The sequence below is a fragment of the Nomascus leucogenys genome, chromosome 7b, assembly GCF_006542625.1.
Source record: "Nomascus leucogenys isolate Asia chromosome 7b, Asia_NLE_v1, whole genome shotgun sequence".
Taxonomy (NCBI): Eukaryota; Metazoa; Chordata; class Mammalia; order Primates; family Hylobatidae; genus Nomascus; species Nomascus leucogenys.
In genome coordinates this window covers 4,324,961-4,346,403 of record NC_044387.1, presented here as the reverse complement: position 1 = coordinate 4,346,403, position 21,443 = coordinate 4,324,961, and the positions used below count along the sequence as shown (strand labels likewise).

General features: G+C 49.3%; 1 protein-coding gene across 2 annotated transcripts in view; it reads left to right on the top strand.

Annotated features, from left to right (window-relative positions):
• The first annotated feature begins 3,070 nt into the window (after positions 1 to 3,070).
• Positions 3,071 to 21,443, top strand: part of PPARA (peroxisome proliferator activated receptor alpha) — a 94,163-nt gene continuing 75,790 nt past the window's right edge. For both annotated transcript variants that reach the window (XM_030815368.1, XM_030815369.1), the window contains exons 1-2: positions 3,071 to 3,184; positions 4,414 to 4,495. The gene's annotated coding sequence lies outside the window, so the exon portion shown is untranslated. The remainder of the gene's footprint in view (positions 3,185 to 4,413; positions 4,496 to 21,443) is intronic.

Here is a 21,443-nt window from a genome sequence, read left to right as displayed (position 1 = left end):
CTTCGTTACCTTGGACCCATAGGGTTTTGCTGTCAGTACCAGGATGGCAACCAAGGACATGCCCATGGTTGGCCCTCATCGACGAGGTCTAGCCTCGGGTTGCCAAGCAGCTCCCTGCTCGCTGCCAGTGAGCCCTCCCTTTCTCAGCCCATGGCCCCTGTCCCGGTGGACTTCTACCACCTGACCTGCAGGCACGCTTCCAGGAGCTCAGAGGCCACTGGCCTGGCGGATGACACCCTGGAAGCACACACTCCCCCTTGACAGAGAGCTTTGCACATCAGCAGAGGGCAAGCCAGCAGCAAACTTTGCAGGCCCTGGATGGCAAACAGACTCCAGCCTGGACCCCAGGCCCGTAGGAGAAGCTTCACCCTGGCAGGGTCAGGGAAAGCACTTGGGTCCCTGAACACAGATGACTGTCATCACCTGCTCCCAGCACTCAGGGTCTAACTGCTGCTGCCCAGTACTGAGCGGCCAAGCCCTATCACTCCAGGCTGCCACCTCCAGCAACCCCTTCCCCTCTGAATTCCCAGCTTCCCAATTCTTTCCCTGAGGCTGTCGGAGAGCCTCGGCTTCTCTGGCTGGCTGGCAGGTCAGCACTTGCAGGAGTGAGCAGCTCAGCAGGGCAGACGTGGGCTTTACAGACCTGCCTTCCGTCCTGCGCCCTGCCACTGGCCTGGGGGACCCAGTGCAGATGGGGCTTCTCTGTGCCTCAGTCTCCATCTTGTAATGTGGGCACAGTAACAATTACCCTCAGAACATCTTCCGGATCAGAAAATGTAAAAAGGGACCTGAGACAGCATTGTCACCACATAAATGGTAGCTATGAACTAAGATCCATATGCACCAGGTGCTCCCAGTAGTCACTAAGGCTCCAGAGAGGAAACAGGTGGTGCTCAGAGACATTTTCAAGAGCACTGATTTGTCCTCAAAGTTACAGATTTCTACTCAGTCCCTGCGCCAGCGGTGTTTCTGTTCTGTTGTGTGGCCCTCATTTCATCAGCACTGAAGAAGGTAAAGAGAGACTTCCTGGAGCTGGGAATGGGGGTGAGGGTGTGCCCTTTGTGACAGTTGCTCCCATGCTGCGTGTGTGACAAGGTCTTCGTGGCAAACAGAAAATTGCTTCATCTCTCTCATCTGAGCGTGGTTTCCCAAAACAAACCTACCACCCCTGCTCCCAGGGGCGCCAGTGGATATGGCGCTGTTTCTGGCCAGGATACTCCTAAGAGAAGAGTCCTGAACTTGCTTCTACCCTCAGGACGCCTGCGGGAGACCGGCTGACAGCATTTGATTGAAAATGCTTATTTCTGAGACACTTGGATGAAAAACAAGTTTTCTCTCCCTAAAACCTTGGGAGCCCCAAAAAACCCAAGAATATCACTTTTCTGTGTCTGCCGAGTGTACATGACCACCTGCAGATCCCCACATAACCTTTGTCCTTGCTCATGAGAAGGTTCACTAGGTCTTTCAACACCTGGTTGACCTGGGTGGTGCATCTGGGAAAAGAAGCCAACACACCTGTGTGGACCCTGGTCCTTGAGAGCCTGGGATATAGGTATGCCAGGTAATGTCTTTGAGCCCGGAGATCCTCATGAGGATGTAGCCCCTGAGCTCTTCGTGGGCAGCCCAGGGTCAGCTTCCCTCACCAAACACAACAGGATGACAAGCTTGGATGTGGCTGCCTACACACCCCACGAGATATGCAGGATATTACGTGTACGGGCCACCCTGTAAACTCTGAAACATAACATAAATGTTAGCTATTGCTGGCTAACATGTGCAAGAGAAGGTGAGGTTGCAGTGTGCCAGTGGGAAGGATATGTGGGTGTCTGGAGAGTGGGGCAAAGTTCACCATAGGTGCCTGGCTAATCAACAAGGGTGAGTTTAAGAGAAGTTTGCGAAAGGGCCAGTTCCCGCCTGGTCTCCAGTTCCCCTGCCTAATGAGATCCGTGTTTCCTTTCCGGAGTGGGTCCTCCTGGGCGCCCGCTGCCACAAATAGCACAGTGGCAGGCGCAGCTGGCAGTGGAGGGCAGGCAGCGCAGCGGGCATAGCACACATTGCGTTCCCGAGGAGGGGAGCCCTGATGTGCGGGCACCCAGGGGCTTTGTGCATTCCGCTCCGGGAGCTCGGGCGTCACGGCGCGAACAAAGCGGCTTTGCAGGGCGCTCTCCTACTCCTCGCCATTGGCCGCTGGGCCGCGACCTCCCCTTGCGCCAGCAGAGTCCCAGCGCCTTGCGTAGGCACAAAGTCAGCCCCTCACTCCCCAGCGCATGGAGTAGGGGCAGGGATGGCTCTTGGGCTGCTGGAGAGGGGTGGGGTTGTGGGGTCGGAGCTGGCGGCGCCTCCCCGAGCCCGTCCGCGTTGCCCTTCACCCTCCTCGTTCCCCCGCCCGCCACACCGCCCTGGCACCTCCCGCCACCTGTTTGCTTGTCCTCCCAGCTCGCCTTCCCCTTCTCCTTATTTTGCATCCTGGGGTTCTAGGGACAAGGTCCTTTCCGGGCCGCCTCCCACCCTACGCACTTCTGAGACTTAAGGGCACCCGGTCCCGGGTCCCGGGTCTAGACCGGCTCATCGCACAGAGTAGCAGAGCCGGGCTCATCGAGGAGGCAGGAGGGACTCGCCAGCGTGGCACGGGCGCCCGGCGGGAACCTCCACCCGCACCGCGGCCGCGCGTCCCCGCCTCGAATTCAGCCCCGCCCCGGTGCGCCGGGCTGCAGGGGCGCCGATGCTCAGCGGTGTCCCGTCGGTGACCTTGGACAGTCCCTCCACCTCTCCGGCCTCAGTTTCTCTTGGCTGCAGCTGCCGCCAGGCGCTAGGTGGGAGCCGCCGAGCGCTCCCGGGGCCCCGCCCACCGCGAGCAGCCAATCGGGCGCCGCCCTCCGGGGGGTGTGTCCCGGGGCCGAGGCCGGGGGCCAGGGGCGCGCGGGGCGGGCGGGGCTTCCGGGTCGGGCCTCTGGACATTCGCTCGCGCGGACCGGGGCGGGGGGCGGGCCGAGGGGCGGTGCGTGTCGCTGGGGCGCGGCTGGCACGGACGCGCGGAGGCGGCGCCGGGCATGGGCCGTGGACGCGGCGGCCCCGCGGCGGGGGCAGCGGGCGGCGGGGGCGGAGGTGGCCGCTAGCGCCCTGCCCGGCGCCGCCTCCTTCGGCGTTCGCCCCACGGACCGGCAGGCGGCGGACCGCGGCCCAGGTGCCCGGGGGCGGGCGGGCGGGAACGCGCGCGGGGGGTCCGCGGTCCGGGCTTCCCAGGTCCCGGGACCCGTAGGGCGGCGGACGGGGGAGGGGCAGGGGCTGGGCGGCGCATGCGCGGGGCCCGGGGTCTCGGGGTCTCGGGGTCCCAGGGACCCGGGGTCCCGGGGTGCGCGGCTGGGGACCTGAGGGCGATGAGCGAGGACACACACCGAGAACTCGTGCGAGGGATCCCGGGGCCCAGCTCGGCCTCCCTCCTAGCGCTGGAGGCCTGCCCGGAACCCCAGAGTCCGCGGCTGTCCCTGGGGTTTGGCGCTGCGCGGAGGTCGGGTCTGGGGACCGCAGCGACTCTGGATCTTCGGGTTGTCCCCTCGGAGGGAGGGCCCACGGGCGGGGACATCGGGACTTGCCCTTTCCTCGGCGCAGTGGAGCTGGGGCGTCCCCGACTCAGAGGGTGCTTTCCGAGACCTCCAGGGATCCCCGAGGGGAGGAAACCCGGGCCCCGGACAGACCGACCCTGGGTGGGTGCGCCCGGCTGCTGCTGTCGGACGGAGACGCGCGTGTTTGTTCCTCCAGCTGCGACCACCTTTGAGGAACGGTTCGCACTTTGTGCCCCAACGCGGCGGGGCGACCCCGGACAGGCGCTGGGCCGGGTGGCTTCTCTGCGGAAGCCGCGCCACGTCGCTCCCGGTCGGGGCCGCTGCGGGTCGGGCGCCCAGGTCTTTCCGGAGTCCCGAGCTGCGCGGCCCGCGTGGTGCGAGTGAAGCTGGAGGGGCGCGGGGTGGTGCCAGTGGAAGTCAGGAGGGTCGGCCCTGCCCCCTCACGCACCCCAACAGGGCACAACTGCACGCCTGAGCTTCGCTGAAGTCTTTTTTAAAAGTTAGGAAGTGTGCTCCAAGCCTCAGGATTCTTTCCAAGAAAAACCCACAGTTGTCCAATGGCCTGGGCTTCGTGGGACCTCCGGGGCTGCACGCCCACGTCAGCCCCAGCCGCCCTGGCCGACCCCTGCCAGGAAACCAGGGAGGCCCCTCCTCTCCCAGCCTCCTTGGGATAAGGGTGCCTTGGGGAACTGGGTCAGGGCAAGGACACAGGATTTTCTTGGGAAGGACCCTGCGACACCCGTGTAGTTGCGGGGCAGGGTCAGCATGACTTTCCTCTTCCAAGGTGAAGAGTTGGGGGGCATCCAGAGAACAACCGTAATCACTTCCTCCTTCACCTTCTTACTGCCAGGCTGAAGCTCAGGGCCCCGTCTGCTCTGTGGAGTCACAGTTTGTGGCAAGACAAGCTCAGAACTGAGAAGCTGTCACCACAGGTAAATAGAAGGTTTAATTTACTGTTTGCAGATGGAAATATTTAAGTGTTTTCAGTGTTTACTTCTGTTGCACTACAGACCAGCAATCTGGGGGTTATTACTTTGTGATGCAAGGTTAGATACGTTTTCAGACTGAAAGTAAGATACATGTGCATGGATTCACTTTTTTTTTTTTTTTTTTTTTTTGAGACGGAGTCTCGCTCTGTCACCCAGGCTGGAGTGCAGTGGCCTGATCTCAGCTCACAGCAACCTCTGCCACTGGGGTTCAAGCGATTCTCTTGCCTCAGCCTCCCGAGTAGCTGGGATTACAGGCGCCTGCCACCACGCCCAGCTAATTTTTGTAGTTTTAGTAGAGACGGGGTTTTACCATCTTGGCCAGGCTGGTCTTGAACTCCTGACCTCATGATCCACCTGCCTCGGCCTCCCAAAGTGCTGGGATTACGGGTGTGAGCCACCGTGCCTGGCCTAGGATTCACTCTGAAGTTCTGAGTTACTGTGTGAGTTTTGCTAGGAATTTCATTGCTTCATGGCAGGCATGTTTTGTATAATTTAAAACTTGATAACGTTAACTTTGAGAAATGTGAGTGCTTAGCAGACCCTTGGGATGTCCACACTGACTGGTAACAAGTAGTGTACTGTCTCTGAGCTGTTTGTATTTTGATTTGAATATTAAGCAGATGGCTTGTTGAGATAGACCCATGCCAGAACATGCCAGGGGTAGGCTGAAGAAACGGGCCAGATGATACAAATTTGTGTGGTCACCATCCATGAGAGACCAGGGACACTGGGGCTGATGATGACCTGTGCAACTCTGAAGCAAAAGTAAACTAACTGGCAAGTTGGGTGTGGTGGCTCATTCCTGTAATCCCAGCACTTTGGAAGCCGGGGTGGGTGGATCGCTTGAGGCCAGGAGTTCGAGACCAGCCTCGCCAACATGGTGAAACCCTGTCTCTACAAAAAAATAGAAATATTACCTGGGCCTGGTGGCAGACACCTGTAATCCCAGCTACTCAAGAAGCTGAGGCAGGAGAATCGCTTGAGCCTGGGAGGTGAAGGTTTTAGTGAACTGAGATTGTGCCACTGCACTGCAGCCTGGGCGCCAGGGTGAGACTCCGTCTCAAAAATAAATAAATAAAATAAAATTAATTAACTAATTGACGTTAGAAAAAATGTTTTTTCTTTCTTTTCCCACATCTTTTTTTTGGGGGGACAGAGTTTTGCTCTTGTCACCCAGGCTGGAGTGCAGTGGCACGATCTTGGTTCACCGCAACCTCTGCCTCACGAGTTTAAGCGATACTCCTGCCTCAGCCTCCCAAGTAGCTGGGATTACAGGCACTCACCACCACACCCGGCTAATTTTTGTATTTTTAGTAGAGGCGGGTTTCACCATGTTGGCCGAGCTGGTCTCAAACTCCTGACCTCAGGTGAACCGCCTGCCTTGGCCTCCCAAAGTGCTGAGATTACAGGTGCGAGCCTCCGCGCCGGGCCCTTTTCTGACATCTTAAATGTGAAGTAAGAGACATGCCATAATCATCGAATACTGCAGTGGTTTTCATTAGCTCCTGTTTGTCAAACTTATGAACAGAGTTTTAAAAATTGTGTATCAGCCAGGTGCGGTGGCTCACGCCTGTAATCTTTGGGAGGCTGAGGCGGGCAGATGACAAGATCAGGAGTTTGAGACCAGCCTGGCCAATATGGTGAAACCCTGTCTCTACTAAAAATACAGAAATTAGCCGGGCATGGTGGCGGGCGCCTGTGGTCCCAGCTACCCAGGAGGCTGAAGCAGGACAATCGCTTGAACCCAGGAGGTGGAGGTTGCAGTGAGCTGAGATGGCACCACAGCACCCCAGCCTGGGTGACAGAGCAAGACTCCATCTCCAAAAAAAAAAAAAAAAAAAATTGTATATATGAGAGAGAGAGAACTAGACAGAGAAGAAAGAGAAAATGTGTCTTCTTTATAAACTATTTTGTAACTTGCTTTATCGAGTATTTAGGTTATGAAAAATCTTTCTATGTGAAAAACATTTCCGCATCATTTGAAATGTCTATATAATATCCCATTGTGTTTAGATACAATAATATTTAGCCAATCTCTTTATATATGTGTATGTATTTAATGCAGTCCTTCTATAAATGTTTACTGAGTAGCTGCTGTGGGCTACTGTCCGCAGTGCTGAACAAGACAAGCATGAATCCATGAAACTGATTTTCATACCAGAATATAAAAAAGAAACTTAAAGGTAATCCTCATCATGGTAAAAGATGAAGAACCTATTTTTACCGGGACATCTTACTCTTTAGTAATTGGTGGCCAGTGTTCTTTTTCTTGCGTGCTGTTTTGGAGAGTCTGTTTTTCTAATAAATATTTAAGTAGCCTCGGCGCAGTGGCTCACGCCTATGATTTCAGCACTTTGTGAGGACGAAGGGGATGGATTGCTTGAGCCCAGGAGTTCAAGACCAGCCTGGGCAACCTGGCGAAACCCTGCCTCTACTAAAAATACAGAAATTAGCCAGGTGCAGTGGCGTGTTTGGGAGGCTGAGGTGAGAGGAACCCTTGAGCCTGAGAAGTGGAGATTGTAGTGACTGAGATGGCACCACCGCACTCCGGCCTGGGTGACAGAGTGAGACCTGGTCTCAAAAAATAAATAAATATTTATGTAGTCATCTTTAAGTAGTCTTTTTAATTTTATTTATTTATTCATGTTTGAGACAGGGTCTCGCTGTGTCACCTAGGCTAGAGTGCAGGTGCATGATCACGGCCTGTTGCAGCCTCGACCTCCCTGGGCTCAGGTGATCCTCCCACCTCAGCCTCCCAAGCAGCTAGGACCACAGGCACACGCCACCAGGCCTGGCTAATTTTTGTATTTTTTGCAGAGACGGGGTCTTGCTATGTTGTTCAGACCTGTCTCAAACTCCTGGGCTCAAGCCATCCTCTTGCCTCGGCCTCCCATAGTGCTGGAACTACAGCCATGAACCACTGCCCCAGGCCTAAGGGGTCTTTCTTTAAAAATAAAAAACCACATTAATTAAAATATGTATTTGCTCATTATAAATATATTTGAAACATGCCAATTTTTCTTCTCTTTTTTTGCTCTATTGGTTTCTGTGTGTGCATGGATATATTTTTAATGGCAAATAGGATAAGTGTCTTCACTTCCAAGTAGTCAGTGGTTTTTCTTTAACGTTTGTGCTAATTTTGTAACATTGCAGTTAGAGGTTGTGACCTAATTGCTGCTTTTTTGGAACTTGAGAATCTCTGTTTTTATTTGCTTTTGGTAGCTTGGCATAGAGTCCATTTTTCTTTTCTTTTTTTTTTTTTTTTTGAGATGGAGTTTAGCTTTTGTTGCCCAGGCTGGCGTGCAATGGCGCAATCTCAGCTCATTGCAACCTCCGCCTCCTGGGTTCAAGCGATTCTCCTGCCTCAGCCTCCCAAGTAGTTGGGATTACAGGTGCCCACCACCACACCTGGCTATTTTTTGTATTTTTAGTAGAGACGGGGTTTTGCCATGTTGGCCAGGCTGGTCTCAAGCTCCTGACCTCAGGTGATCCACCCACCTTGGCCTCCCAAAGTGCTGGGATTACAGGTGTGAGCCACTGCGCCCAGCTGTAGATACTTTTTAAAAAGGTATAGTTTCTGACTATGGGGTAGAAATGTGCTATGTCTGTCATTTCAGCCTAATGAATTGCACAGAAGAAGCTAGATCACCTTTAAGGCCATGTGGTTAGGGAAACTTGGGCACAGAATTTACATTTTCAACTTGGTGATAAGATGGGTTTAAGGTAAGAATCAAATAGGAGAAAGCCTTAGCTGTTCCAGTGGCCCATGTTTAAAAGAATGTGCTTCTTTTTCCAAGTATTTCTGCCGCTTGCATGCACTGAGCTTCTGTGGAAAGGAGCACCATGCAGGCACATTTTTCAGACAGGACCGGATTTGCTCGTTACTCAGAGGTGTGTGCATTCTTTGCTTTTAAGATATTTAATTAGCATCTTTTAATAGTGATATTATGGTGTCTTGAAAGTTTATGCATTTGAAAAGAAAAGAACTTACTCCTTGCTAGGTCTCACCCTATCATGGTTATCTTTGCAGCTGAGCAGCGTTTGTTTTGAGGCTCACATATGGTAAAAGTGGTTGGAAATTTGGAAATTTTGCTTTGTATCTGCAAAGCAGCTTGATATAGTGGAAAAGGTATTAGGTCATTGATCATGAGATTTGGATTCTAGCCCCTTAGCTGCTGCCTGCCAGGCCTGGAGACCTTTGTTCCCTTCTTTAAACTGCTGCTTTCTCATCAGAAAATGAAGTTCCTCTCCATACCACCTCTCTGAAAGGTTGTGAAGTGGCAGCTTAAAAAACTGCGCATCTCAGGAGGTGTCTTAAGAAGGAGGACATACCGCTGGCTCCTGCATTTCTCACTTAGCCGGGTCTGATACCTGTGTTGTTTTCACTGTGGCCATTTTAGGATTTGTCAAAGGCTTTCAGAAAGCAACATGCTACCATACCCCTTACACACCAAAATTGGTTTTCATTTTGGAATATACAAGTGAGAGTTCTCCACCAGTACAATAAAGTTGTTGTTTTTTTTTTTCTTTTTTCTTTTTTCTTTTTTTATTATACTTTAGGTTTTAGGGTACATGTGCACAATGTGCAGGTTTGTTACATAGGTATCCATGTGCCATGTTGATTTCCTGCACCCATTAACTCGTCATTTAGCATTAGGTGTATCTCCTAATGCTGTCCCTCCCCCCTCCCCCCACCCCACAACAGTCCCTGGAGTGTGATGTTCCCCTTCCTGTGTCCATGAGTTCTCATTGTTCAATTCCCACCTATGAGTGAGAACATGCGGTGTTTGGTTTTTTGTCCTTGCGATAGTTTACTGAGAATGATGTTTTCCAGTTTCATCCATGTCCCTACAAAGGACACGAACTCATCATTTTTTATGGCTGCATAGTATTCCATGGTGTATATGTGCCACATTTTCTTAATCCAGTCTATCGTTGTTGGACATTTGGGTTGGTTCCAACTCTTTGCTATTGTGAATAGTGCCACAATAAACATACGTGTGCATGTGTCTTTATAGCAGCATGATTTATAGTCCTTTGGGTATATACCCAGTAATGGGATGGCTGGGTCAAATGGTATTTCTAGTTCTAGATCCCTGAGGAATCGCCACACTGACTTCCACAATGGTTGAACTAGTTTACAGTCCCACCAACAGTGTAAAAGTGTTCCTATGTCTCCACATCCTCTCCAGCACCTGTTGTTTCCTGATTTTTTAATGATGGCCATTCTAACTGGTGTGAGATGGTATCTCACTGTGGTTTTGATTTGCATTTCTCTGATGGCCAGTGATGATGAGCATTTCTTCATGTGTTTTTTGGCTGCATAAATGTCTTCTTTTGAGAAGTGTCTGTTCATGTCCTTTGCCCACTTTTTGATGGGGTTGTTTGTTTTTTTCTTGTAAATTTGTTTGAGTTCATTGTAGATTCTGGATATTAGCCCTTTGTCAGATGAGTAGGTTGCAAAAATTTTCTCCCATTCTGTAGGTTGCCTGTTCACTCTGATGGTAGTTTCTTTTGCTGTGCAGAAGCTCTTTAGTTTAATGAGATCCCATTTGTCGATTTTGGCTTTTGTTGCCATTGCTTTTGGTGTTTTAGACATGAAGTCCTTTCCCATGCCTATGTCCTGAATGGTATTGCCTAGGTTTTCTTGTAGGATTTTAATGGTTTTAGGTCTAACATATAAGTCTTTAATCCATCTTGAATTAATTTTTGTATAAGGTGTAAGGAAGGGATCCAGTTTCAGCTTTCTACATATGGCTAGCCAGTTTTCCCAGCACCATTTATTAAATAGGGAATCCTTTCCCCATTTCTTGTTTTTGTCAGGTTTGTCAAAGATCAAATAGTTGTAGCTATGCGGCATCATTTCTGAGGGCTCTGTTCTGTTCCATTGATCTATGTCTCTGTTGTGGTACCAGTACCATGCTGTTTTGGTTACTGTAGCCTTGTAGTATAGTTTAAAGTCAGGTAGCGTGATGCCTCCAGCTTTGTTCTTTTGGCTTAGGATTGACTTGGCGATGCGGGCTCTTTTTTGGTTCCATATGAACTTTAAAGTAGTTTTTTCCAATTCTGTGAAGAAAGTCATTGGTAGCTTGATGGGGATGGCATTGAATCTATAAATTACCTTGGGCAGTATGGCCATTTTCACGATATTGATTCTTCCAACCCATGAGCATGGAATGTTCTTCCATTTGTTTGTATCCTCTTTTATTTCATTGAGCAGTGGTTTGTAGTTCTCTTTGAAGAGGTCCTTCACATCCCTTGTAAGTTGGATTCCACAATAAAGTTGTTACAAGTGGTTCCTATGTGTTTGTGTTTGTTTTTGTTTTTGTTTTTGAGACAGAGTCTCGCTCTGTCACCCAGGCTGGAGTGCAGTGGCACAATCTTGGCTCACTGCAACCTCCGCCTCCCGGGTTCAAGCAATTCTCCCGCCTCAGCCTCCTGAGTAGCTGGGACTACAGGCACCCACCACCACGCCCAGCTAATTTTTGTATTTTTAGTAGAGATGGAATTTCACCATGTTGGCCAGGCTGGTTTTGAACTCCTGACCTCAGGTGATTCACTCGCTTCAGCCTCCCAAAGTCTCGGGATTACAGACGTGAGCCACCACACCCAGCCTCCTGTGTGTTTTGAAGGTGATTGTGACCTCAGGTTTTGGCAGGGCTACACCTTGTGTTTGCTCTTACTCCAACTCCATGGCATACCTGGACCAGGCCTCTTCATCTTGAAGAGGGATCTGCTGAAATGCAGGCCCAGTGAATCTCCCCATGCCCGGACACAGTTCCATCAAGCCAGGACCCGGTGCTGCCTGCACCCCTGTTCCTGTTAGTCTGACTGTCCTCACTGAGTCTAACTCCTTGAGGGCAGAGAGGATGTCTTATTTATTTCTGCCCCACTAGACGTGTAAACTGAGTAGGTACTTGTAAATGTTCATTGAATGAGTACATGATTAATAGAATTTAATTCAAGAAGAATGTATTGATGGGCCTCCGTGGTCACCACAGTACTGAGATGTAGGTGGGAGCTGGCTGAACGGCGGGAGACACCTAAACAGGAGTGCAGACAGCCGCACCTAGGGGTGATGGCCCGCTCCATCCCACCGCAGCGAAATTGCCCCAGGCCTCTGCAGCTTCCCCCACACCTAGACTGAGAGAGAGCCCTTCTTCCTTCTGTAGGGAGCAGGTGTTTCCTCCAGATGTCCAATATGTACTTCCCACTACAGTGGTGTTAGGAAGGTGAGGGCTGCCGCTGAAATGGTCCTCTTCGTAATCAGCACTAGGTTTGGGGTATATTATGGATTAAATAGAATTTTTATAAGATGACCTGAGGATCTATTTAAATAAAATCCTCTTTCTTTCTGCAAGATCATGGATTTAAATTCAAAACAACTGACTTCATAGGGAAGGGGTATGGTGAAAGGGAAGTGAGTTGAGCAGCACTGATATTTAACAAGGTGAGGGTCCTTCTCCTGCTGTGACTGTGACGTTAAAATATTCCCAGGAGAAATTGGAGAAAACTCAGATGAAATATCGTCTGTGTTCCAGGAGGCAGGACTCATCGGACTGCTTTTATTTTGCTTCATTTTAAGAGATTTGCAGATAGAGAGGAGTGAAGATTTCTATTCAGATTTACTTGCTTTATACTTTTAACTTACAGACCGCAAGCCAACCTTCGAAAGAGCATCATTTTGAATAGTAAGAGTTAGGAAGGCAAATACAGAAGGACTAATGGCTTCCAAGATTATGAGCCTCATAGGAATGGTTTGAGATGAGGCTGTATTAAAGCAGGATATTGAAGCTCCCCCACCCCCTTTCATTTTTCATTTTTCATTTTTAAGAGTGAGTGAGGCCAGGGACGGAGGCTCATGCCTGTAATCCCAGCACTTTGGGAGGCCAAGGTGGGCGGATCACAAGGTCAGGAGTTTGAGACCAGCCTGGCCATCATGGTGAAACCCTGTCTCTACTAAATATACAAAAATTAGCCAGGCGTGGTATCAGGTGCCTGTAATCCCAGCTACTGGGAGGCTGAGGCAGGAAAATTGCTTGAACCCAGGAGGCGGAGGTTGCAGTGAGCTGAGATCGCACCACTGCACATCTCAGAAGGCCCCAAGTTTTTTTGCATCCATTTGTAACTGAATACGTCTGCAGTTATGTGATAACCACACCAAGGTGACAAATTGCCAAGTTTCAGTAAAAGAGACCCAGTTATTTAGAGGTCAACATGTGGATATGTCCCTTTCTAAGAAGTTCGTGGTCAGCTTTACGTGAGAATTTAAATGCGTGTTTATAATTCAGCGATATGGCTTGTAAAATACAGATTGCCTAATCAAGTGACATGCAAATCTTGATGATCTGAAACAAGTTTTCTTCTATTATCTATGGAAGAAATGGTAATAGGGATGTTTAAATGGTATGAATTTTGTGAAGCATTTTCAGGCGGTTTTCCACATGGAACAAAATAACATCGAGTGGGCTGCTAACATGAGGAACATATTGCCCTCTGCCTAGGATTCTGAGTAAATTTGATAAATTCTAGACTGCAGTCTCATTTTAGCTCATTTTATAAGACAGCTTGACAACTGGGATAGTGTCTCTTTTTTTTGTAGGGGGTGTTGAGGCCGGAGTCTCGCTCTGCTGCCCAGGCTGGAGTGCACTGGCGCGATCTCGGCTCACTGCAACCTCTGCCTCCCGGGTTCCAGTGATTCTCCTACCTCAGCCTCCTGAGTAGCTGGGATTATAGGCATGTGCCACCACGCCCGGCTAATTTTTGTATTTTTTAGTAGAGATGGGCTTTCACCATGTTGGCCAGGCTGGGTCTCAAACTCCTGACCTGAAGTGATCCGCCCGCCTCAGCCACCCTAAGTGCTGGGATTACAGGCATGAGCCACCACACCTGGCTTCTGTTTTTCTATCTGTGCCTTGGGGATGAAATTAACACAAATGATGTTTAAAGAAAAAAATGTTCAGAGAAGTTAGAAATTTGCTTTAAATTGGAATCATCTCTTAGTATGTGAAAGTTATTTGTAATAGAAACAAACAGGGCAGTATTTGACCTTTTGACAGTGTCCTTGGACTTTACAATTCGTGAAGCAGAGTATTTTGCTTGAGTAGTACGATTGTCATTTTTTCCCCCCTCTTTGACAAATGTTACAGAACCTGTCACCAGATACAGGCCAGGGAGCTTGGGCTTCCCATCTCTGCGCGGCTCCTCTGTGATTCACAAGCAAGCAATCAGAAGTGCACAAAAGTTTAGAACGCGATTTTCATTCTCTTCTTTCCTTAGAAAAACTCGCTTTGTTGAGAGCCTTTTCCAGAAAGGAAGGCACTCAATTGTTGTAATATTCAAATCATAAAAATAAGCCTAATCTAGTCTATTCAGCGAGGTGTTCTGAAAGAGGGCATTTTTTAAGTTCAATTATGCGAAGATCTTGAAGGTGGGACTCAAAGGAGAGTGCTATCCTGGGAAGAAGGCTTTGGAAAATGAGAGGCATGAAGGGGAGAGGGTATTTAAATATGTTTGAAGCCAAGGATCCTTGAGAGAAAAAGCTGGCACTAACAGGGTTCAAAGAACGTGCGTGACAAGTGACGATCAATGGCACCGAGGGTGGGTTGTGGGTGCCTAGTGAATTCCTCCAAAGCCAAGGAAGAGGTTTCCAGACCCAGGCAAGAAGCTGTGTACACGCAGAAGTAGTGTAGGGACAGAGATTCCGATCACAAGCTGTGAATGGAAGACTCCGACCACGGCTGCAGCAGCCTGAAAACCACCGTCTGGAACCGCCAGCGAAGGGCTGGTGCACTGGATCCAGGGCTGGTGCACTGGACCCAGAGGAGCAGGCTCCCATTCCCAGCTAAGGGTGGCAGTCGGCGGGGATCCTTCCAGGAGAATGCTGTAAGTGGAAGCTTTCAATTCAGAGCAGTAGCGATGCCTTCAAAGTCCCAGGCTTCACATGGGAACAGAGAATGTGAAGAGTATTTAGCAGGGTGCCAATATAGGAAAGCTATATTGGTGTTTGTTTGTTTTTGAGATGGAGTCTCACTCTGTCACCCAGGCTGGAGTGCAGTGGTGCGATCTCGGCTCACTGCAATCTCTGCCTCCTGGGTTCAAGCGATTCTCCTGCCTCAGCCTCCTAAGTAGCTGATACTACAGGCAGGTGCCACCATGCCTGGCTAAATTTTTGTATTTTTAGTAGAGATGGGGTTTCACCATGTTGGCCAGGCTGGTCTCAAACTCCTGACCTCATGATCCGCCTGCTGTGGCCTCCCAAAGTGCTGGGATTACAGGCGTGAGCCACCGCACCTGGCCCAATATTGTTTGTTTGTTTATTTATTTATTGACAGGGTCTCACTCTGTCGCCAGGCTGGAGTGCAGTGGCGCGATCTCAGCTCACTGCAACCTCCACCTCTCTGGCTCAAGCAATCCTCCCACCTCAGCCTCCTGAGCAGCTGGGACTACAGGTGCGCACCACCACACCCAGCTAGATTTTGTGTTTTTTGTAGAGATGGGGTTTAGCCACGTTCAGCTAGTCTCAAACTCCTGGGCTCAAGTGAACTGTCCGCCTCGGCCTCCCAAAGTGCTGGGATTACAGGTGTGATTCATCATGTCCAGCCCGGTATTTTTCTTTCACTCTGGAAACCAAAAATGATTGGCTTTTTTTCCTGCTGCATTCCCTTTACTTAGATGAATCTAGCAAGGTTAGCTGTTAGGGTCTAGGTCAGAAGTCTAAGTGAAAGTGAATATTTAACCACACTCAAGCACAGCTGACGATCTTTAATACTAATAGAGGTTTAAGACTTAAAAGAAAAAAGAACCCAGAGGGAAAATACGGCCATGGATGCAGAGAAAACCATGGCAGCTTCCATGGACTCATAAAAACAGCTCAAAACCTAGGAAGGGGGCAGAGACTGCTTTTGGAATGAATGAATTCAAATGTGGGCTTTCTTAGTAGATTACATCATTTTCTAGAAGGGCTTTCAGAAGGATGTATGCCCAATTATGGTATCAGGTCTGTTGTAGACTCTTCAAGGAGGAAGCCTCTGAAAGAAAAGAAGGAACAATTAAAAATTAGAATTCAGATGAGTGGATCACGAGGTCAAGTGATCGAGACCAGCCTGGCCAACATGGTGAAACCCTGTCTCTACTAAAAATACAAAATTTAGCTGGGCGTGGTATGGCTGTTAGTCCCAGCTACTCGGGAGGCTGAGGCAGGAGAATGGCGTGAACCCGGGAGGCGGAGGCTGCAGTGAGCCGAGATCGTGCCACTGCACTCCATCCTGGCAACAGCGAGACTCCGTCTCGAAAATAATAAGTAAATAAATAAATAAGTAAATAAAAATTAGAACTCAGGAAAGGAATTAATTTCTTCTGAGAGAAAAAAAGATGAGATTCTAGCCTAAGGTGTAACACTTCCATCCACCAGGTATCATTTTTATACACGTGAAATTAAATCATCAAAGGACCAGGTGAGCAGATGTGGACTTTCCGACTGTGTGTGTGCGCCTTCCTCAGAGCCCTCAGCGGCGTTCCCTTTTCCGCGCTAGCGTTCGATCCCTGTGCTTTTCTGGATGCCCCCACCCCCTCTGGCTCCACGAGGCCCCCTGCACATCGCCATCACCCTTGTGAGCTTGAAACCTGTCACCCACCCGCCTTCCAGATGTCACCTGGGCCCTCCCGGAGGCCGTCACGCTCAGTGCGTCTGATTCTGGGCTGTCCTGCGTTTTCCCCTCCCCTCACCCTGGCGACCCTTTTCGGTCTCAGTTGCCAGCCTCCTGCTAGGGCTGGGGTGGGGGACATCAAAGGCAGGACAAGGTGCAGGGTCCTCACCCACCACTTAGCAGCTCTCAGATGCTGGCCTGTGGCTCAGTTTCCCTCAGCTACAAGAGGGGTGCATGCTAGAGTTTCTCTGGATTGCTGCCCCTGGCAGGTAGTGGGAGCTTGGTAGGTGCTTCCTTGCTTATCATTGCCTCTCCCATCTTAATGTTGTCCCGTCCATCCAATGTTTATGGGATGAGAGGTTGATAGGAGGGCATGGGCCTGACATTCCAGGGACGGACCGACACGCTTTCCACACAAGCCCCTTCTGGTTCTTCTCGTGCACTGGGCGTGCCGGAGACACACTCCCTTACCCTCGTACCCCTGTGACCTCTACCTTTGAGACCTCGTACCCCTGTGACCTCTACCTTTGAGACCTCGCACCCCTGTGACCTCTACCTTTGAGACCTCAGCTTAAACTCACTCTTAGGGAAGGCTCCCTGGACCACCTGCCGGGGTTGTACGCTGATGCAGGTACTTGTAACACCTGAGTGCATCCTCCGATGCACTCAGGCAGTGTTTATTCAAGTGGTGGCTTGGTGACAGCGGCTCTCCCTTAGACCCCGTGAGGCCAGAATCTTTGGCTCATCACTCATGGTTGAACCCGGAGCCTCTTGCTGGCAGGTGCTTCAGGACTGGCTCTGGGAGCCTGCGGCTCCTGCCGGGTACCCACCGCTTGAGATTCCTCAAGTCTTAAATGCCACCTCCTTCCTGAAGCCTTCCTTGCTGCTCCCCCAAACTAGAGGCAGGAGTTTTGTCCTTCAGATAACCTACGGCATTTGAGTCACTGATTTGACGAATTCTGCCTTCACTTGAGCAGCTATTAGGGGCATACGTCAGTCATTCATTCCTCAGTTCATTTATTTATTCAGCAAATATTTACTGAGCATGTACTGTGTGCCAGGGGCTGTCCTGCTGTGGAAAACAGCAGGCATGATTCCCTGCCACTACCAACCACTGCATCGCTTAACTGGCAGACTCCCAGCTTCAAGGAGAGGCACGGAGGGAAACTGAGAGCAGCCCGCAGAGGGGAAAGAGCGGGGACAGAGGGTCACAGGGGTCGCTGGGGCATGTGTGCAGCACCTGCCAGTGAACGGAATGTGCGGCTCCAGATGTGGTTGTCTTTAAACTTCGGAATTTCCTTTCACTAAAGAACCAAGTCCAGGAGAGGAAAGAGTGAATACAAATTATCCAAGAAACTCGAGAGCTCATTTTAGTTCTCCTGATTATGATCTTAAAGGCATTAAGTGCTCAAGTTAAACTCCTTTTGACCCACATAGGTTAGCAGAATTTAAATCCTAGGTGATTATTAACTCTAATCATACATCTAATGACCTATATTGAAGACACACTGCCTGCTAGTTATGGCTTCAGCCTTTGCTCTGTCACTGATAGTTCCAGCCTGAAAAGCAGATGAGCCCTCATGGCCACGATTCCACCACAGTCACATAAGCGGGACAGTCGCTCCCTGAAAAGCAGCCGTGGAGCAGGAAGAGCAGGCTCCCGGCTGTGGCGAGCTTGACTCCATTTGGTTTGATAGAAATGAGAGGTAGATGATTCCCTAGATAAATGCAGGCCTTTCCCGAAGCCCCTTTCCCAGAGCGATGTGACATGAGTGGTCTGTGCCTTCCAGGGCAGCCACGTCATGCTTTGCCCCAGCCAGGGCTGGTGGGGAGGGAGACAGCCACATCCTGCCTGGAGCTCCTGGGCCCTGCTGCATCAAGTGAGAGCAGGGCTGGCTCCCTGATGTCCTTGGAGAAGTCACCCACACTGCTTTCCCCCGTGGGAGTGACAAGGATGTGTGCTGCCAGCCTTCCACGGCTGACTCCCCACTCTCTATTAATTCCCAAGAAACCGGCCATGGAGATGGGTTTGAGGATTTGTATTGGTGTTTTTTAAAGTCAGGCTGGCCGAGTGCGGTGGCTCACGCTTGTAATCCCAGCACTTTGGGAAGCTGAGGTGGGCGGATCACATGAGGTCAGAAGTTCAAGACCAGCCTGGCCAACATGGTGAAACCTTGTCTCTACTGAAACTACAAAAAAATTACCTGGGCGTGGTGGTGAGCGCCTGTAATCCCAGCTACTCAGGAGGCTGAGGCAGGAGAACCCCTTGAACTAGGGAGGTTGCAGTGAGCTGAGCTCGCGCCACTCCAGCCTGGGTGACGAGTGAGATTCTGCCTCAAAATAAATAAATAAATAAATTCGGGTTTATTAAGATATAATTTACATACAGTAAATTGTTTTTTTTTTTTTTTCTGAGATAGAGTTTCACTCTTGTTGCCCAGGCTGGAGTGCAACAGCATGATCTCGGCTCACTGCAACCTCCACCTCCCAGGTTCAAGCAATTCTTCTGCCTCAGCCTCCCAAGTAGCTGGGATTACAGGCATGCACCACCACGCCCAGCTAATTTTTGTATTTTTGGTAGAGATGAGGTTTTTCCATGTTGGCCAGGTTGGTCTCGAACTCCTGACCTCGGGTGATCCGCCGGCCTTGGCCTCCCAAAGTGCTGGGATTACAGGCATGAGCCACTGCGCCCGGCCGGTACATGAACTTTCTTGATTTGTCTGTTTCCCACCCGTATTCCCTCCCTAGAATGGTGGCTCCATGATGACAGAGATGTTTCTCTGTTTTCTCCACGGCTGCACCCTTAGCTGCTAGAAGGTGGCCCATCATAGGAGGTATTCAGTGAAGCCTTCCTCTCCACTTAAATCTACACTATTGTGCTTATTAAACGGTGACAGTTTTTTGTTTGAAAATTTTATTAGTGTTTTAATGAGAAACTTATTATTTGGGTAATGTCTGAATATGAGGAAAACATTAAGGATAGAAATGTAATTGTTTTCCTATTTCAGTCTATGGATTTTATTGAAGATTACAGAATTACTTCTTTGTAGCTATGGAAGTAAAAAAATAATGAGACAAGTAGCTATTTCAAAATGTAGGGCTGATAAATTTGGGATGGTTTGAGGATGTTAAGATGAGGAACTCCATTTCTTTTTTAAATTTTTATTTATTTTCATTTATTTATTTTTTTGAGACAGAGTTTCACTCTGTTGCCCAGGCTAGAGTGCAGTGCCATGATCTCAGCTCACTGCAACCTCCGCCTCCTGGGTACAAGTGATTCTCCCATATCAGCCTCCCGAGGAGCTGGGACTACAGGCGCCTGCCACCACACCTGGCTAATTTTTGTATTTTTAGTAGAGATGGGATTTGGCCATGTTGGCCAGGCTGGTCTCAAACTCCTGACCGCAGGTGATCTGCCTGCTCTTGGCCTCCCAAAGTTCTGGAATTACAGGTGTGAGCCACCGCACTCAGCCAGGGAACTGCACTTCTGACAGTGGCTCAGTAGTTTGGAAGTTAACTGGCAAAGGTGGACAGAATCTTTAAACATATGTGGAGGAATTGGAGAGTTTACAAGATAGTGAAGAACTGCCAGGCCATGGTTTGGAGAAGATGGAAACTTCACATTTGGGGCCATTGTGTCCCTGGGGTGTTGGCCAATTTATGAAAGGAGCAGCTAAGAGCCTGAGTGGCACTTTTGAGGGGCTAGAAGGGAAGACCCTGGTAAACATTCCAAACTTTGGATTGGGACCCAAAAAAGCTCCATCCTAGGAGTACAGGTGACGTGGAAACAGATCAGCTTAATCAAGGACTGAAGTCCAGTTCTAGCTATGCCCAGTCGTTGAGACTGGATTAAGGTGATCTCAGACTGCAAGGACCTCAAATGCCTGGCAGAAGCAAGTGAATATCCTTCTGGAGGAACAGAGCCTCATCCTAGGCCTCTAATTATTTTCAAGGACAATTTTTCAAATGCAGGCTTTCCTCCCTTTGCACAGTTCCATTATGCATAAATTTCAGTCAGTGGCCAGCTGCAGTGGCTCATGCGTGTAATCCCAGCACTTTGGGAGGCTGAGGCAGGTGGATCATTTGGGGTCAGGAGTTTGAGACCAGCCTGGCCAACATGGTAAAACCCCATCTCTACTAAAAATACAAAAATTAACTGGATGTAGTAGCAGGCGCCTGTAATCCCAGCTACTGGGGAGGCTGAGGCAGGAGAATTGCTTGAACCCAGGAGGCAGAGCTTGCAGTGAGCCGAGATCATACCACTGCACTCCAGCCTGGGTGACAGAGCAAGACTACTATCTCAAAAAAAAAAAAAAAAAAGTAATCAAGCATGAAAATTATGAAATGCTCAGAGACAAAATGCGCGAGGCCTGTACACTGGAATCTACAAAACACTGCTGAGAGAAATTTTAAAAGACCTAAATAAATGGCAAGTTATAACATGCTCTTGAATCAGAAGACTCAGTATCATTAGGATGGCGATTCTTCCCAAAATGATCTACAGATTCAAAGCAATCGGAATCAGACCTCAGCATGCCTACCTGTAGAATTTGATAACCTGATTCTAAAGTTTATATGGAAATGCAAGGGACCTAGAGTTGCTAAAATAACTTTGAAAAAGAAGAACACAATTGAAGGACTTAGACTACATGATTTCAAGAATTATTATAAAGCTACAGTAATCAAAACAGTATGGTATTGATATGAAAATAGACAATTAGATGAATGGAACAGAATAGCAAGTCCAGAAATAGATCCACACATATATGGTCAATTGATTTTCAGCAAAGTGCCAAGTCATTTAAGTGGGGAAAAGATAATCTTTTCAACAAATGATACTGGAACAACTGGATAGCCATATGCAAAAGAACCTCAACCCTCAGCTCATAGCACTACAAACTCATAATTATTATCATTATATTATACTATTATGTGATAATAGTATATATCATATTACATATTATGTAATATATATCATATTATATATGTGTTATGTCATATAATTATTATTGAAATGAGTCATAGACCTAATTGTAAGAGTTAAAACCGTCGCGGTACAGTGGCTCATGCCTGTCATCTTGCACTTTGAGAGGCCAAAGCAGGTGGATCACTTGGCCCCAGGAGTTCAAGACCAGCCTGGGCAACATAGCGAAACACCGTCTCTACAAAAAAAATCAAAAAATTAGCTGAGCATGATGGCACTCACCTGTAGTCCCAGCTACACAGTAGTCTGAGGTGGGAGG